Genomic DNA, 16,079 nt, shown 5'->3' with positions numbered 1-16,079 from the left:
TACTGGGAGCCAATGTAGGTCTTTCAAGACCGGTGTTATATGGTCTCGGTGGCCGCCCCCAGTCATCAGTCTAGCTGCCGCATTCTGGATTAGTTGTAGTTTCCAAGTCACCTTCAAAGGTAGCCCCACGTAGAGCGCATTGCAGTAGTCCAAGCGGAAGATAACTAGAGCATGCACCACTCTGGCGAGACAGTCCGCAGGCAGATAGGGTCTCAGCCTACGTACCAGATGGAGCTGGTAAACAGCTGCCCTGGACACAGATTTGAACTGTGCCTCCATGGACAGCTGTGAGTCCAAAATGACTCCCAGGCTGCGCACCTGGTCCTTCAGGGGCACAGTTACCCCATTCAGGACCAGGGAATCCTCCACACCTGCCCGCCTCCTGTCCCCCCAAAACAGTATTTCTGTCTTGTCAGGATTCAACCTCAATCTGTTAGCCACCATCCATCCTCCAACCGCCTCCAGACACTGACACAGGACCTTCACCACCCTCACTGGTTCTGATTTAAAAGAGAGGTAGAGCTGGGTATCATCCGCATACTGATGAACACCCAGCCCAAACCTCCTGATGATCTCTCCCAGCGGCTGCATGTAAATGTTGAAAAGCATGGGGGAGAGGACAGAACCCTGAGGCACCCCACAAGTGAGAGCCCAGGGGTCTGAACACTCATCCCCCAGCACCACTTTCTGAACACGGCCCAGGAGGAAGGAGCGGAACCACTGTAGGACAGTGCCCCCAGCTCCCAGCCCCTCCAGACGGTCCAGAAGGATGTTATGGTCGATGGTATCAAACACCGCTGAGAGATCCAGCAGAACTAGGAAACAGCTCTCACCTTTGTCCCTAGCCCGCTGGAGATCATCAACCAGTGCGACCAAGGCAGTTTCAGTCCCATGATGAGGCCTGAATCCCGACTGGAAGGGATCCAAATGGTCTGCTTCTTCCAGGCGTGCCTGGAGTTGTTCGGCAACCGCTCACTCAATCACCTTGCCCAAGAATGGAAGATTTGAGACTGGGCGATAGTTGGCTATCGTGGCCGCATCTAAAGATGGTTTTTTAAGAAGCGGTTTAATAACCGCCTCTTTCAGTGGGTCTGAGAAGGCTCCCTCACAGAGGGAAGCATTCACCACCCCACGAAGCCCATCGCCCAGTATTTCCCGGCTAGCTTTTATAAGCCAGGATGGGCAAGGATCCAGGAGACAGGTGGTTGGTTTCACTCGTCCAAGCAGCCTGTCCACATCCTCGGAGGTAACAGATTGGAATTGATCCCACTCAACTTGACTAGACAGAACTCTAGCACTCTCCCACCCTGGCCCTGCTCCCACGGTGGAGTCTACTTCTTCCCAAATCTGAGCGATTTTATCTGCAAAAAACTTTGCAAAATCATTGCAGGAGAACATGTGGCCCGTACTGGACCCCGATGTTGCAGGTGGTTCCGCTAAATTGCGAACCACCTGAAAAAGTCTCCTGCTGCTGTTTTCTGCAGATGCAATAGAGGCGGTGAAGAAATTCTTCTTCGCCGTCGCTATCGCCACTTGGTAGGCTCGACGTTGAGCTCTAACCTGTGTCCGGTCAGATTTGGAATGAGTTATCCGCCACCGGCGCTCTAGCCGTCTCAACGATTGTTTCATTGCCCTCAGATCCGTGGAAAACCACGGGGCTCTCCGGGCTCAATGCAATCGGAGAGGGCGCTTCGGAGCCAAACAGTCAATAGCCCTGGTTAACTCCACATTCCAGCGGGCCACCAGGGAATCAGCTGAAAGGCCATCAGCATGAGATAAAGCATCCCCTACCACTCTCTGGAAACCATTTGGATCCATTAAGTGGCGGGGGTGGACCATCCGAATTGGTCCCACCTCCCTGCAGAGGGGATGGGTCACAAAGAAGTTGTGATGGCCTGGGATTCCGATTCAGAGGCTGAACCAGAGGAATCCCAGCCTGCACAGGAGTCCCCGCCTCCAGGGCCGGCTGAACTGGGGCAAAGCCTAGATTCTGAGGAGCCTGCACCTGTGTCAGATCCTCAGGAGCAGGCACCAGGTGAAACCATTCTGGCCCCAGAGGTGCTTGAGGACTCAGTGTCTACAGGTGAGCCTCCTCCGGGGCCCAGTAACCCTTCGGCCTCTCCTGAACTGCAGAGGCTTAGGGCAGAGAGGCGAAGAGAACTGGTTGCTCCCAGGAGGAGTGCTCGCCTTAAGGCCAAGGGAGGTGGGGCTCCTGGGGGCCGGGACCACCCCTGGCCTTAGAAGAAGATAAAGGTCAGTCAGCCCGGTCCCAGGTTGCGGGAGCAACGTCGTTGTTGGCTTCAGACCTTCCAGTGTTCCTGTTCCCTGCCCGGCCTCCTGCTCCTGACCTTCCAGTGATCCTGTTCCCTGCCCGGCCTCCCGCTTCTGACCTTCCAGCATTCCTGTTCCCGCCCGGCTCCCAGCTTCGGACCTTCCAGTGTTCCTGTTCCCTGCCCGGCCTCCTGCTTCTGACCTTCCAGCGTTCCTGTTCCCCACCCGGCTCCCTGTTTCGGACCTCGCCTCTCATCTTGTGAACTCTGTCTACGGTAACGGTACCTTCCCCCCGGGACCAGCACAGAAGTCCAGTTGCACCAAGAAGTGATCTGACCATGGTACTTCTTTCGTTTCGCTTTTACTTAGTGTCAGATCACCAACATCCATAGAGGTAAACACCAGGTCCAAGGCATGTCCGCGGCTATGGGTTGGGCCATACTTATTCAGGGACAGCCCCATGGAGGCCATGCTTTCCACGAAGTCCCGAGCGGCCCCTTGTAAGGTCGTGTCAGCATGGATGTTAAAATCCCCTAGGATGACCAAGCTACGTGTCTCCAGGAGAACATCCGCCACAACCTGAAGCAGCTCAGGCAGGGAATCCTTGGTGCAGCGGGGAGGTCGGTACACCAAAAGGAATCCTGTACTGCCCCTATTGCCCAACTTCCAGAACGTGCACTCGGAAAACTGGGTCTTCCCAATAGGACGCCTGGTGCAAACTAATGACTTCCTAAAAAGCACTGCAACCCCCCCCTCCCTGCCCACATGACCTGGGTTGCTGTGCGTAAGAGAAACCTGGTGGACAAACAGCGGCAAGGACAGGCCCATCTGCTTCATCCAATCAAGTCTCTGTTACACATGCCAGGTCAAGTCCTTCATCCATGATCAAGTCATGGATGGCAGTGGTCTTATGAATTATTGACCTGGCATTGCACAGCAGCACCTTCAGGTCATGTGGGTATCCCTTGCTGATTCTAGTATCCATCCGGTCAGGACCAGACCCGGAGGCAGGAATAGTCCTCAGACAACGACTAAACCTGCCCCCTCTGTAATGACATGGTCTAGTCTTAGCGTAACTCCTCCTCCTACCCGTGATCACCGAGATCGGTTGTCCCAGTGCATCCCCCCATGTGGAACATGCCCCAGCCATTTTGTGGGCTGGGGCCCACTCCCCAGCAGCCCTGACCCCTCCCCCTAAGAACAAAATAACACCTTAAACAAACAAACAAAACCAATAAAACAATACAAACAAAAAAATGTAAAAATTACAAAAACATCAAAAAAAAATTCCCCAAGCCCAACCAAACATCCATCCCACCCCCACCCCCCACATACAAAAAATCCAAAAGGAAATTTTAAAAAACATTTTAAAAACACTCTGTGCCCCTCCGGCAGTAACAACTGTCCTAGTGAGGCCTGTCAGGCCCCGCCCTAGGCCAGGTGGTAAGTGGCAAGAGCAGGGCCCTCAGGGACTCACTCAGGGGAGTCCTCCTGGGCAGCAAGCAGAAAGCAGTCCTTGTGAGGCTTCAGGCCCCGCCCCAGGCCAGATGGTAAGTGGCAAGAGCAGGGCCCTCAGGCACTCACTCAGGGGAGTCCTCCTGGGCAGCCGGCAGCAAGCAGCACGCAGTCCTTATGAGGCTTCAGGCCCCACCCCAGGCCAGATGGTAAGTGGCAAGAAGGAGCAGGGCCCTCAGGCACTCACTCAGGGGAGTCCTCCTGGGCAGCCGGCAGCAAGCAGCACGCAGACCTTATGAGGCTTCAGGACCCGCCCCAGGCCAGATGGTAAGTGGCAAGAGCAGGGCCCTCAGGCACTCACTCAGGAGAGCTTCAGTCTCCCTCCCCTCTGTAGCTTCTTCCGTATGTTCAGAGCTCAAGTTATGGCTGCTCCCTGCTGCTTCTCCCTTCCCTCTGCATACCACTCTTATATGTTTGCTCTCTATGCCTGCATTCTCATTCCCTGTCAGTGAAGCAACATCGCTGACACCAGGCTTAAGAAATTGAATAGCACCTGCAGGTTAATTCCATGTTGAGAGGCTGCCATGAATGAATGCTGAGGAGTTATGTGGTCAGTCTATTTTTTAATATAATAATATTTTATTATTTTTTCCATTTAGAAAGTTATATTTGTTATGCAACAATTATATTCCAATTCAACAAAACAAGTGACTTCCCACTCACCCAACATCAATATTTATAACTTGAATTACATACAATTGCATTTTAAAGTTCCATCGTATCTAATTTCATCCTCTCCAACATGTTTCTTAATATATTCTGCTGTTTTCTTACACTTCAAACCACGCTGTGGTCTTTACATATGGGAAATAACTTTTTATATAGGCTGCAAATGTTTTCCAATCTTCTTTAAAAGATTCTAGATCAGTATCTTTTATCAATTTTTGCCATCTCTGCATATTTCAAGATTTTCATAAACCATTCTTTCTTTGAGGGTGTTCTCTCCTCCTTCCTCAGTTTAACAGTATACATTAAATATTTTTGATCAGTAGTTTTTAATGCATATTTTCAACTTTTATATGATTTTGTGCTTTTCAGTATTAATAATAATATTCTTTGTATTATCCCTATTATTTGTATATCTTACTGTTTCTTACAAAGGAGGCTTATGGCATTTACCATTTACCATTTGATGCTATTGTTTAAGCTGAAATATCACAATTGTTGAGGGAAATAGATAAAGAAATTGCTGAAATCAGACTGAATTATAACTAAGACGTAAGTACCTTAATGAGAGTATCTTCATGAATCTTCAATCCAAAGTTCCACAAGACTAAATGAGAGGAACCTTAGGAGGGCCTGGAGGGTCATGCCTGTTTGACCAGAGCAGTTTCTTGAAGTTCAGAATCAGAAGAACCACCAGCAGAGCAATCAAAAGTGCCCATATCTCCATCCTTCTCTTGCTGTCTCTTTCTACTTAATTCTTTCTAGGTTGCCTGGTCAGGTTCAACTCTCTTTCTCTAAGGGCTTTTTGCTTTCCTCAAAGACATCAGCTGTACTCTCTGCTTATATATGCTCAGTTATTAAAAACAAATAAGCAACAAGGGGTGTGATACCATGTGCAAATAGCCTTGGAATGTGATTGCAAGTCATGTAATACAATTGAACACTATAATCATTCTTATATGAATCACGCAAATGAGAGGGTGTTTGATGAATTGTAATTAGAATCCAAGCTATCTTAAGACCGATTTTATGACACAAATATTTGAGAAAGAATTTTGTACCAAATAGTCATAAAATAAAAAATGAATAGGGGGCCGCCAGGGGCACATTGGAAGATGGCCGACAATACCATCTCTCCAGCTCACACGGGACAATTAAGAGGCTGATATGGGAGTATGCAGCCTCCCTTGTTTACCCCAGGGAATGGGGAACTACTGCCTTGCCTGCTGTTGCCAGAAATCACCCCCAAGTTCATAAGAAGGGGGTGAAGGCACTAGGCACATAGCCCCCACGTGGATTGGCTTTCCCGGAGGCTGTCTCTGATTGCGCGAACTGGTTGCAGGAGTTCGATATAAACAATTAGGAGAAGCAAATGCACATATTTCAAGTGAAGAACGGGAGTTAAGACTGCTAATTGAAGTGACCTCTGTGAAGTAGAGCGACGGGTTGGATTTAACAGGAATATATCAAGAAGAAAACATCAAAGGGTCAGTATGTCAGAACGGGACTGGATTGGGGGCGGGACTTTTCTTTTGCTCTTTTATGTGATTACCTAATAACCCCTCCCCAAGAAAGAACCGTTGCATAATTGACATTAGCGGGATGAGTAAAAACTGTGTGAAAATGAATTAATAACCAAAGGCTTGGCCCATGGAGATCTAGAAGAGTGGGGGCTTTTGGAGTGACGCAGCAATAAAAAGAGAGTCGCCATGTTGGCAGGTTATGTCGAAAGACTGATGGCTGAGGAGGAAGTTATGAAGAATGTTAATTGCTCAGATAAGCCTTGGCGTCCAGCCCGCTTCGGCTGCGCAGTTCTGCTGGGCCTCCGGACTTCAAAAGCCACATTCCAAAGGCTCTGAGAAAACGCAGAGTTTAACGAGCGGCAAGAAAAAGCTGCAAGCTCCAATGCATTCTTCAGTGTGCTTAAATAAAATCCACTCAGGATATTAGCAGCTAGAAGCAGTTTTTATTTACAGCAGACTATCCATTGTCTATCACAGCGAACAGCATCGTGAAAACACGTCCTCTCTCCTAAAAAGCGAAAGTAGAGAGAAAAAAACAAAGGCTGGATTCTCTCAGATATGACGTGTCTCCTCCCAATTTGTAGGCAGGGCGTACACTCTGAGCTGTTTAACCCTGTAAGCTCAGGTTCTCCTCACAAGTTAAGGATTTGTTATTATACTGGATTCCTGGCAGAACCTCCTCAGAAGTTTGAGAAAGGGAGTGACAGACCTGCAAAGATTAACGACGGTAAGAGAGTTTTTTTATGGAGATGATGAGAAGAGGCAGCCGTCTGGGTATGACTCTTGGACTCTTGGATGAACAGAAAAACTCACACAGGATTATAAAATATTTGTTTCAACTCGCTGGCGGAGACTATCAGAGGTCACAAAGAGAAAGGAAAAATATATGAAAACAACAAAAAGAGATGTGGAAAACAAGAAGAAAGGATTGGATAGAATTGTGAACATCATTTGGACAGAATTGTGGACATTAAAGCAGTAGCAACAAGATGATTGGATCCCTTTTGGAACTTGAAATATGGGTACCCCCAACAAAAATTTAAAATTTGGCTTTGTAATTCGGAATTAATGTGATGTGATTTGATTGGTCTTTAATAAAAATTATTTTCAAAAAAATAAAAAATAAATAAAAAATATGAGAAAAGCCCCGCTGGATCACACCGAAATCCTCTCTTGCGCAAAAAGAGGGATTACCTCTTTTCTCCCCGGAGGAGGAATTTGAAAGAGTGATAGTCTTTCCTGCTTCCTCTTTATGATCTATATGTACTGGATCCAACTTTTACCCAGACTCTTAGGAAAAGCCAAGTGTGCATGTGTACATTCTCTCTCCCTCCCTCCTCCCTCTCTCAGGGGGCTCATCTGGGAGAGTGAGGACTCACGCAAATGTATGGTGTCTGCTTGTAAGTGAAAGAATAACACCCCTGAATAATTTAACTCCTTATAAAAATTCATGATTTACACCAAGATTCTGAATATTCTTTATTTGTCAAGGCTTCTGTCTCAAAATAGAAGAAAATGTTTGCTGATATTGAAGGAATGGGTTTCTGTGCAGTCAGTTTGAAACGGGACCTAAAATCCACTTATTTCCTTTTCCAAGGGAGCATTTCTAATATGCTTTAACTTGAGCTCTTGAGCCAAAACCCAGCTCAAACTCTCTCCCTTATCAGTCCATGAAGGCTGGTAATGACGGATGGCCTTGACCACTCCAAAGTGGAACAGGGATGACACTCTGGGCCTTATCTTACATCCTGACCACAAAGACGCACAGACCTAGTCTGGGAACAGTGCCAGAGTGTGTTCTTGAAGTTGGTGACCTCTTGCTCCAAGATTAGAGTATAAGAACAGGAATACCCTTTTATGGTCAGAAGTACAAGAAGGAATACTCTTTTATGGTCAGATGTACAGGAAGGAATACCCTTTTATGGTTAAGAGTGCTGGAGGAGGAACATCTGTGATGTCAACCTGCGTGTACAAGCTGACGTGCTTGGATTCCTGGGGAAGGGGGAGAGGGTGCCTGGAGGATATATATACTGCATGAAATCTCTCATTTCTTTGGACTTGCTGTGTACTGACCACGCAAGTGCCTTCTGCTATCTGGAGAGCAAAATAAAAGAACTATTTCTCTGAACCAACCCTCAGTGCCATTTGACTTCCTTCCTCCTGTCCGGGAGCAATGTAGAGCCCACCAATCGGTAAAGTCTAATAAGGCTACAATATTAAAATAGTTTAGGGAAACAATAGGTAAGAAGTGTAGGTGCCAACTTCTTTTGGACCCCCTAATAAAATATTTTGGGGAACCTTCCCCACCCATGTCCAGTATACACCATTAGGCGCCAGGCAAAAATGTTCCTTTTCAACCTGGCCTTTGCCTGACTTGATCTACAGCTTATACCCTTTTGAAAAATGCTGGATCTTTTTTTTGGGGGGGGGGGGTTATTGGGTTGTTGGTTTTGTTTTCATTTAATGTATTTGATATTTTATGTGAACTGCCCTGAGACCTTTGGGTAGAGGGCCAAGCGCCAAGTGAACATACATAGTATAAGAACAGCATCAGATAAGACCATAAAAAAGGAATGAAACTCCATTGAATAGCCCTTCTCTGCTCCTCCCTCTTCATCCCTCTTCTGGTCCTTGGAGACACCGGGAGAGGGGAGCTTGTCGCAGCAGGAGGTAGGACACCCTGGCTCCTTCACTAGCCTGACTCATCTCTGCCTCTTGGCCTCTACTATCTCCTACTTCTGCCTCTGCTTCTGGACTTCTCTCTGCCACACCCTGCCCTGTCTGATCATCAATTCCCGGGCTCTCAGTCTTCATCCCTTGGAAATTCCCCAGATTGTACCTCCCACCATTCCTTGGTGTTCAGCCAGTGCATGCCATCATGCCTCAAAGCCCTCAATGATCCCTGGCATATGGACTTGTGGCCATAACATATGTGCTTGACTCATGGTTCATTAGGTTCCAATGAGAAACAGAGATTGTACTAATGACGACTATGGGTACTACTTCATTGTGGGGCGGGACATCCGCATTTGAAAGATATTTTGATTATTATTATTGCACCTCCTCCATTTTGGCCTTGCATCTTATAGATGAGATTCTACTGTAATTTGCCATGTTGATTTGGTAGTGTGGGCCAGCTACAGGCCTTCTTGAATGGCACAGGTCTTCTTAATCCTTGTAAATCTGGTTCTTGGGATGGGTTGTGGGTGGAAAGTGCTTCTGACTCCACGTTAGAGTTCCATCAGTGGAGAAGGACAAGGACAGTGCTTCTTAGAAACCGACTTAGAGCAGAAATATTAGTACTGTAATCACTCTCTGAAAGCAATGTATGATCCGAATTGCCTACATGCTGTGCTTACCCCAGTGGGTGTCTACATTTGGTTCTAGGTCATGGCATTCCCCCGGGTCCCAGTGAATTGTAGAGTTGGAAGGGACCCTGAGGGCCATCTAGTCCAACTCCCTCCAATGCTGGAATCTCAGCTAAAGACATCCACAACACATGGCCATCCAACTTCTGCTTAATACCTCCAAGGAGGAGAGTCCACAATCTCCCAAGGGAGACCATTCCACTGTCAAACAGCTCTTACTGTCAGAAAGTTTTTCATATGTTTATTTCTGAATCTTTTTTTTTGGGGGGGGGGGTAACATGAAACCGCTGATTTGAGTCCTACCCTCCAAAGCAGTGCTCGATCTAGACACATCAAAGACACAATTCAGTTCATGGGGTCCATGGGGTCATGAAGAGTTGGATACGACTAAACGACTAAACAACAACAACAAGAAGAAGATAACTCTTATTAGAATAATTAGAATATTAGAAGAAGCAAAGCCTGCTCACAGGTGCCAGGCCACAGCAACTCTTTTCAGTAAGTCTTGCCCCCATGAGGCGGTTGTGGAGGGTGAACGTCCCCTCCTTCCCACAACTGTTTAGCTCTCCTCCTTCCCCAGGTCCTTTCCATGCTATCTAAGACTCCACTGATGCACCCTTCTCTGCTCCTCCCTCTTCATCCCTCTTCTGGTCCTGGGAGACACCGGGAGAGGGGAGCTTGTTGCAGCAGGAGGGGGAGACACCCTGGCTCCTTCACTAGCCTGACTCATCTTTGCCTCTTGGCCTCTCCTATCTCCTACCTCTGCCTCTGCTTCTGGACTTCTCTCTGCCACACACTGTCCCTGATCATCAATTCCCGGGCTCTCAGTCTTCATCCCTTGGAAATTCCCCAGGTAGTACCTCCCACCATTCCTTGGTGTTCAGCCAGTGCATGCCATCATGCCTCAAAACCCTCAATGATCCCTGGCATATGGACTTGTGCCCATAACATATGTGCTTGACTCATGGTTCATTAGGTTCCAATGAGAAACAGAGATTGTACTAATGATGACTATGGGTACTACTTCATTGTGGGGTGGGACATCCGTGTTTGAAAGATATTTTGATTATTATTATTGCACCTCCTCCATTTTGGCCTTGCATCTTATAGATCAGATTCTACTGTAATTTGCCATGTTGATTTGGTAGTGTGGGCCAGCTACAGGCCTTCTTGAATGGCACAGGTCTTCTTAATCCTTGTAAATCTGGTTACAGATAGGTAGCCGTGTTGGTCTGCCATAGTCAAAACAAAAAAAATTCCTTCCAGTAGCACCTTAAAGACCAACTAAGTCAGTTCTTGGTATGAGTTGGTCTTTAAGGTGCTACTGGAAGGAATTTTTTTTGTCTTGTAAATCTGGTTCTTGGGATGGGTTGTGAGTGGAAAGTGCCTCTTACTCCACGTTAGAGTTCCATCAGTGGAGAAGGACAAGGACAGTGCTTCTTAGAAACTGACTTAGAGCAGAAATATTAGTACTGTAATCACTCTCTGAAAGCAATGTATGATCCGAATTGCCTACATGCTGTGCTTACCCCAGTGGGTGTCTACATTTGGTTCTAGGTCATGGCATTCCCCCGGGTCCCAGTGCATTGTAGAGTTGGAAGGGACCCTGAGGGCCATCTAGTCCAACTCCCTCCGATGCTGGAATCTCAGCTAAAGACATCCATGACACATGGCCATCCAACTTCTGCTTAAATACCTCCAAGGAGGAGAGTCCACAATCTCCCAAGGGAGACCATTCCACTGTCAAACAGCTCTTACTGTCAGTAAGTTTTTCCATATGTTTATTTCTGAATCTTCTTTTTTGTAACATGAAGCCATTGATTTGAGTCCTACCCTCCAGAGCAGGGCTGGATCAATACATATCACAGAAGCGATTCAGTTAAACACATTGTATTTTTAAAATTATTGTTCAATTTTACAATTAACATTCACATTCAAATAAAGGTCATAATCATAAACATATATGATTCTCTGAATCTTTGGACTTCCCTGAGCTGAGATTCCATGGATTCCATTCAACTGCATCATATAATGTTCTCCAGTTTTTCCTAAAATTCCATTCTTACCATAGTTCTTGTTACATTACAAGTGTTGTTACAATGCTGCCAATGTTTTTAATTGTGTACAGTGTTCTCCAAGGGAACTTTCAAATTTTCCCCATTCCTTATTAAAGTTATTCTTCTTGGTTTCTAATCTTTCCGGTCATTTTGCCATTTTGGCGTAGTCCATCATTTTTATCAACCATTCCTCTCTGGTAAGGACTTTATCTTTTTTTCCTTCTCAGAGCCAAAAGTATCGGCGCTGCTGTCGTCGCATACATAAATAGTCGTTTCTGCTCCTTTGGTATTTCTGCACCTTAGATTCCTAGTAAAAACGCTTCTGGGTTTTTTCACAAAGGTCATTTTTAATATTTTTTTCAACTCATTATATATCATTTCCCAAAATGCTTTTGTTATCTTGCAGGTCACCATGTATGGTGGAGGGTGCCTTCTTTATCTTTACATATCCAACAAATATTTGTAGCAGTTCTATACATTTTTGCTAATTTAGTAGGTATTAGATACCAACGATACATCATTCTCACAAACTTTTCCATGTACAGCATGATGTGAATTTTAAATCTTCCCTCCATAACTTTTCCCAAGATGAGAATGGTATATTATCCCCAATATCTCTTGTCTATTGTATCATCACTGATTTAATTTATTCATCTTTAGCATACCATTCTAGCAACAGTTTATACATTTTGGAAAGTAACTTCACATTCATTTTTATTACTGATATCCTTCCCCACTTAAATGCATTGTAAACTTCATACAGGGAAGTTCCTTTGGCGAAAAATGGGACTCCACTGCGCCATCTGGTGTCATAGTGTTATAATGCATAGAAAGAGCTTTATCTTTACAAATGTAGCCTAGTCCCAGGAGAAAACTATTACGGTACTTCCCTTAATCTGGACACTATATATCTGCTAATGCAGCCTAGAACAGCATTAGCTTTTTTGTAATTGCTGACTCATATTAAGCTTGTTGTCCACAGAAGACCTCAAGTGAAGGAGACAGTGTTGTTGCAGAGTTTCAGAAAAGCAAACTCTTTTACACCTTTATATTTTTTTTTTCCAGCCCCAAAATTGTGAAACAGGAGACATGACAATGTCTTGCCAGCTTTCTGTACATGATAATGTGTTCAGGAGGAAGTTGCTTTGCAAATGTGCTTTGCAAACTGCAAGCAGCAAGTTTCATTCAGCCCAGGGCAAATTCATTTGCTCCATAGCTCCACCGTTCCCTAGTCAAGAATCCAAGGAGTTTTCTTGGAACACCCCCAACCTTGAAATTTCTATCCCAGAGATTGAACAGGTGGTAATCACCAGTGATACAAGCTGAAAGAATAGCGTGAAAGTTAAATGATCCACTTTTGCTGGAATACTTATCCAGATTGTGGACTCTTGTTCATTGATGGCTTTCAGCAGAGATTGTTTGAGGAAGAAATGGGAATTTTCCTTCAATTATTATATTACTACCATTATACTACTACTACTATGCTTTGGTTGGCATTCCCTGCATTACAGAGGGATGGCTTGGGCAACCCTCGGGGTCTCTTTCTGCTCTGCAGTTGTTGTTTTTTATTGTAGGCTGACAAGCAGAAGAAAGAGATTTGTCTGGATAAAAATCCACTGTAAAAACAGGTGTGTGAGGTTTTTTGGAAGCATCAAAGTGGTGGAGGTAGGGGGGTAGGTTTCTGAGCCCAGAAACTTGTTTAGAAAATCTCATAAGATGCCCTAAGCAAGCAGTCAGAACTCCCCTTCCCCGGGCAACATTTGAACTGTAACCGTGTATGTGCAAACAGAAGGGGAAACGACAGGCCGCCAGAGTTCCGGAGTACTGACCCAGAAAGTTGCTGGTTTCCGGGATTGACTTCAAAATCTTCTTGCCATTCTCTATCACCACCTGCTGGCCATGACTGAGCCCATAAGCTTTGTTAGCTATTTGTGATTTTAAAAAATGTCTTACTCAAATAGGTGAAGATAAATCTTTACTTGTCAGGCTGTCAACAGTTAAACAACAAGCATTGTTTACATATAAATTCATGGGTGCAATATGTTTCTCTCCCTTGAGCCCAAGAGAGGGTTCTGACATGACAGCTTATACTCTAAATTCACTCTTCCCTCTGACAATTCCAACTGAATACCTTCAAAATGAGAGACTGATTCTGAGCAGGGCATGAGGAAAGATGCAAAGAGTCTTTGCATGATTAAAATTCCAGGGTCGATTTCTAGCATTTCTGCTTAAAGGGTTGCAGGCCAAGATAGAAATATCTGCCCATCCTTATCCTGGAGAAGAGGAGACTGAGAGGAGATATGAGAGCCACCTTCAAATATCTCCAGGGCTGTCACTTGGAAGAGGGAGCAAGCTTGATTTCTCCTGCTCTGAAGGACACAACCTGAACCCGTTGTGATTGCTGTGAATTTCCATCTTGGTTGTGAAAAAAAAAGCCCTTCCATTTGCACTTCTTCCATTCTTTTTCCAAGAAAAATTCCAGAGGTTTGATAGCTTTCCTCTCTAAATTCACTCCAAGTTGTGTGCAGACTCCTTTCTCTCCCAACTCTATCTCTGCAAGCTTACGATGTCTCTTCATCTCTTCATCTGTGGCTTCCTTCCACTCCTCCAACATCACAACACCGCCATTTGGCTGTTTTAGTCCTCTAGTCACCTTTTGTGAAGGACTTCTTCATTACACCATCTGTTGCCTCCAGCTCCACCATTTCATCCTTCTGTTCTGGCAATCCTTCATCCATATTGTTCTCCAAAGTCTCTTTGTCCTCTTTAATTCCACTTTCCATTTCATTCTTCTGTTTTCTTAGCTTTTGGGTGGTTGCTTCCGTACCCATCTCTGCTGTTTCTCCTTGTTAAAATGTTACACACACACACACACACACACACACACAAACAAACAAACACACCAATTGTTCAGTGTTCCTCCATCCCTCCATTATTCCTAAAGCCACAGTTATCTCAGTTTTCCACCATCTCCATTTACTCAAACTTCTGCCGTTGAAGGAAAGGCTAGTGGAAGTCAGGGAAATGTCTGTTTCAAACTTCTCCCCCTTCCATTCCTTAACTGTGATAAAGGATGTGAAGCCTTCAAATATTGCATAGTGCCTCCACACAACCTATTTCGCTCCTGATACCTTGTGTGGTCCCGGTTCCGGGTTCCGGGTTCAATGTAGTGATTTAGAAGAGATATTTTATTAACAAGCACACATGTACAGTATCCATCAAAGAAACTTAACATTCTTCAACTGGAGAAGCTGATAGCCTTGCTCTTAGGAGTCTACTCATCTTAAAGATACATTAACATAGCATGGGGGGGTTAGAGGGGGCTGCAGAAGAGGGAGATAGGAGGAGGTGTGGGAATGTGTGTGTGATGAACTATGGGGCTACTTGTGTGTAGGCGCTTGCACTCTTAGAGTTTAGTTATCAGTTTTAAAACTGTTCCTCTCCGCACAGCCATCGGTGCATGGCTGCCTTAATCGCTGGCAGAATCCGTCAGTGGGCGTTTCCGGAATTTCCTCCAACATAAGAGTTCTTTGACAGAAACTCTACGCCTAGATTCTCAAAGTGGGCGTCCCAAGAGGAGGTCCTGAGCTCTCCCCGCTGTTCTCACTAGAAGCGTCTCGGAGCTGTTCCTCCAACTCTGTTTCTGCTGAAACTCCCCCTCTCCCCCTGCTGGTTCCCTCCTCAGCATCCGAGGGTCTCCCAGCATCCTGGAGCCCCTCCACCATTTGGAGCTCCGATGGCAGTTCCCTGACAGCTTAGGATAATAATAATAATAATAATAATAATAATAATAATAATAATAATAATAATATATTTATATCCCACCCTCCCCAGCCGAAGCCGGGGTCAAAGCGGCTAACAACAGTAAAATGAAAAAACATTCTAAATTCATTTCATTATAAAATTAATTCAAATTAGATTAATGGCAACCATTGGGCTAGAGTTCTGTGAGGATTGCCAAAGGAGGGAGTCAGGCTGTGCCCTGGCCAAAGGCCTGGTGGAACAGCTTTGTCTTGCAGGCCCTGCGGAAAGATGTCAAGTCCCGCAGGGCCCTAGTCTCTTGTGACAGAGCGTTCCACCAGATCGGAGCCACAGCTGAGAAAGCCCTGGCTCTGGTTGAGGCCAGCCTAACCTCTCTGTGGCCTGGGACCTTCAAGATGTTTTTGTCTGAAAACCATAAGTTCTTCTGTGGGACATACCAGGAGAGGCGGTCCCGTAGGTACAAGGGTCCTAGGCCGTATAGGGCTTTGAAGGTTAAAACCAGCACCTTAAACCTAATCCTGTACTCCACCGGGAGCCAGTGCAGCTGGTATAGCACCAGGTGAATGTGATCTCACAGTGAGGACCCCGTAAGGAGTCTCGCCACGGCATTCTGCACTCTCTGGAGTTTCTGGGTCAGTCTCAAGGGCAGCCCCACATAGAGTGAGTTACAATAATCCAGTCTGGAGGTGACCGTCGTGTGGATCACAGTGGCTAGGTCAGAGCGAGAGAGGTAAGGAGCCAACTGCTTAGCTTGGCGGAGATGAAAAAATGCTGCCTTTGTTATAGCTGTAATCTGTGCCTCCATGGAAAGGGAGGTGTTGAAGATTACACCCAAACTCTTAACGGATAGTGCTGGCACTAATTGTGTCCCCGCAAGAGATGGTACTTGCCCTCTGTCTTTGAAGGATTTAACTCCA

The 16,079-nt window shown here is 45.8% G+C and overlaps 1 protein-coding gene across 1 annotated transcript in view; it reads left to right on the top strand.

Moving 5' to 3' along the window:
- LOC310844912 (cytochrome P450 2J4-like) overlaps positions 1–16,079 on the top strand; it is a 289,677-nt gene that overhangs the window by 22,708 nt on the left and 250,890 nt on the right. The gene's annotated exons all lie outside the window — the stretch shown is intronic.

The sequence above is a fragment of the Podarcis gaigeae genome, assembly GCF_964106915.1.
Source record: "Podarcis gaigeae genome assembly, chromosome: 5".
In the NCBI taxonomy this organism is placed as follows: Eukaryota; Metazoa; Chordata; class Lepidosauria; order Squamata; family Lacertidae; genus Podarcis; species Podarcis gaigeae.
The sequence above is the reverse complement of the archived record's forward strand: the minus strand, read 5'-3'. Positions and strand labels throughout refer to the sequence as shown.